At 55.4% G+C, this 2,975-nt stretch overlaps 1 non-coding gene across 1 annotated transcript; it reads left to right on the top strand.

Moving 5' to 3' along the window:
• The first annotated feature begins 2,201 nt into the window (after positions 1-2,201).
• On the top strand, positions 2,202-2,273 carry TRNAQ-CUG. Its single transcript has one exon. It is a non-coding gene; the product is annotated as a tRNA-Gln (tRNA).
• Positions 2,274-2,975: the final 702 nt, after the last annotated feature.

Below are 2,975 nucleotides of genomic sequence, written 5' to 3'. Positions count from 1 at the left end.
CGATTAGCCTCCAGCCACCTGCTGGTTCCCTTAACTCATGTCTTCATACTTTCAGTCTATCCCATCACTGTTAGCCCCACATCTCCAGGGGCAGAGCCAGGGCTTGGTGTCCTGCTTAGCGCTGTGTGCACAGCACTGAGCACAGCAGTCGGCATGGCACACGATTCCTCCTTCCGAATTCCTCCCAGTCTCTATGCCCTGAGGACGGCGGTAGGCTCTGCAGGCCGTAGCAGGAGTCTGATAATGTTAAAAGGGTAGGGAATTGTGCTGGTGCGCATTGCAACCCAGAGTTCTGAATTCACCTTGAAGAAATAATTCTATTTGGCCACTTTCTTGTTCTTATTCCCCAGAGCAGTAGTTCCTATTTTCTCGGGAAGATGGAAGAAAACGGTCAAATACCCCAACTCAGTTTCTCCTATGATCAAAACCGTACAGGAGTCTGGCACATTTATCACAATCAGTGAGCTAGTATTTATACATTAGTATCAACGTAAGTCCAAAAATTATTCAGATTTCCCTGGTTTCTACCTAACGTCGTTGTGGTTCCAGGACCCTATTCAGAATACCACGTCGTATTTGGTCATCGTGTCTCCTCAGGCTCCTCTTGGCTGTGGCAGTTTCTCAGACTTTCCTTGTTTTTGACGATCTTGGCGGTTTGGGGTACTGCTCAGGTGTTTAGTAGAATGCCCCTCATTTGTCCGATGTTTTTCCCATAATTCAACAGGCGTTATGGGCTTGGGGGGAAAGATCACAGAAGTAAAGTGCCATTTTCGCGTTCATCGTTTACACCATGTCAGGGGTACACACCGTCAAAAACGGCTTCTGGCGGCTGAAGCTGACTGGGGTCCCCGGCAGAAACGCGTTTGTCAGGCTCCTTCCAGCGTTGACCCTTTCCTCCCTTGCCGAGCTGCGCTCTTCGGAAAGCAACCGCTGACCAGTAAGGGGTGCGGAGCTGGGTTGTCCGGTTCTGCTGCTCGGGGACCCCCGAGACTGAGGCCGGTGGCCCGTCGGGAAAGCCGCGGGCACCGGGCTGTAGGAGCTGGAGAGCGGGCTGCACGGTCACTCGGTAGGCCAGCCGTTGACTTGCCAGACGCCTCTTCGCCCGCCTTCATCCGTTCGAGTGCTGCTGTCTGCTTGGTTGCTGTGCCCCTAAGGCTTCGCAGCGCGCGTTGTGCGCCCCCCCGCCGGCGGGAGAGTTCGCGCCGTCTTTCCGCTGGGGAGGCGGCGGGTCGGGGGTCCGGGCACCGGGAGGGGCGGAGCGGCGGGGGCAGCGGGACACGGGCTCTGCGACTGCGGCGCCACCGTCTCTCGCCGCCGGCTGTCACCTGCGCTCCTCGGAGCTTTTCCTTCCGCACCGACGTCTTTTTGCCACGAAAACGATGTCGGCTGCATGCCGACACCTCTCGGGGGCCGCGCTGGGAAGGTTCACCCCGGACACCTGCGAGTATTTACTCAGCGAGGACGCCTTGCTTCCGTCCTCAGCCCTTCCAAGTGACCGTCTGGGGTCGCTCCTGCCGCTTCGCGACACCGGGGAGTCGGTCCTGCTGGCAGTTCGGGAAAGGCTCACAGCCGCTGTCCGGGAGAGCCCGGGCGAAGCTTCCAGAGAGAGCACCTGCTCGGAGGGCGGGAGGTTTGCGTCGCGCTTTTACCCCTGCGTGTCCGCGGGGCGCAGCCTCCCGGGAGCAGAAGGCGCCTCTTCTCCAGGGGCCGGGCCGCGCCGCCCAGGACGGGTCGGCCCCGCGCGCCAAATGACGTCATCCACAGGTTACCCGTCACGGAATTAACCTGCGAGGGCGGAGAGGCCGCGAGCCGGTTGGTCCAGCAGCGCCGGCGGGTGGAGCCCCCGCCGTCACCGCCCGTGCAGGTGGAGCCCCCGCCGCCGCCGCCCCTGCCCGGCAGGTGGAGCCGCTGCACCTGCCGCTGGACAGCCGGGAGGGGGCGGCCGGGCGCACAGAAGCCCGCCAGCTGCAGAAAGGCCAGAGGGCGCCCACAAGCAAGGACCTGTCTCATCTGTCCCTAGAAACCGATTTGCTTTGGGATTTCTCACGAAGAGCCGTGTGCACGCGAGAGAAGACCCGTGTGTCCCGGAGGCAGATACCAAAAACCAGGACGCGAATTTCAGCTTTCCTAAGGACTGCTTGATTTCAGAAATGGACATACATCCTGTCAGGAAGGAGTGCCGCGAATATTGTTGCCCGCGGGGTTCCATGGTGTAATGGTTAGCACTCTGGACTCTGAATCCAGCGATCCGAGTTCAAATCTCGGTGGAACCTAAGCGTTTTTCTTTTCTTATTTATTTATTTTTAAAGTTTCCCTTTTAGTGATGGTTGGCAGGGGACCCCCAGTCCACGTGAACCCCGAGTGCAATCTTGAAGGGGAAGATGACACGGACGCTGTGTGGACTTCACTGACTGCCTGCTGTATTGTTCAAGAGTAGAGGACCATCGTTACTCTTTCTCCCCGTTTTCCTCTCCCACGAAACAGATACTCCGTGACCCTCACAATTTTGAGTTGAATTGAACTTTTCCTGATTTATTGTTTTACCAAATGTAGTGAGCTCACATCGTGCAAAAGGATGCAACAGAGTTGAGGGAGAAGAGAGATTCTCATGAATACAATACTTTCCTGCCCAGAGACAATGAGCCTTCACACTGTCTATTAGGTACAATGACCTGGATTTATGGGTGTTTCATTTTCCACTGAGAAACAAAGATTTGTGAAAACCTATTCATACATTAAAGAAAGAATTTCTTGAACTGTCTCAGATATTTGAACACTACTGGCAGCCCGCATGTAAACTCGAAGCACTTGTGGACAGAGCAAATAAAGACAGATACATTCTCTAAGTGTTTCCACAGTGTGCTTTTGCTCATTTCTATAACATTGATCCACCACACAGAACTGCTCTCTATGATGAATACGTTCCACAGAAATCAGAGCTTTCAAACTGTGTCCTAGGTTATCTCTGCAATCAT

The sequence above is a fragment of the Ursus maritimus genome, unplaced genomic scaffold, assembly GCF_017311325.1.
Source record: "Ursus maritimus isolate PB19 unplaced genomic scaffold, ASM1731132v1 scaffold_30, whole genome shotgun sequence".
In the NCBI taxonomy this organism is placed as follows: Eukaryota; Metazoa; Chordata; class Mammalia; order Carnivora; family Ursidae; genus Ursus; species Ursus maritimus.
This window is presented reverse-complemented; position numbering and strand designations above follow the sequence as displayed.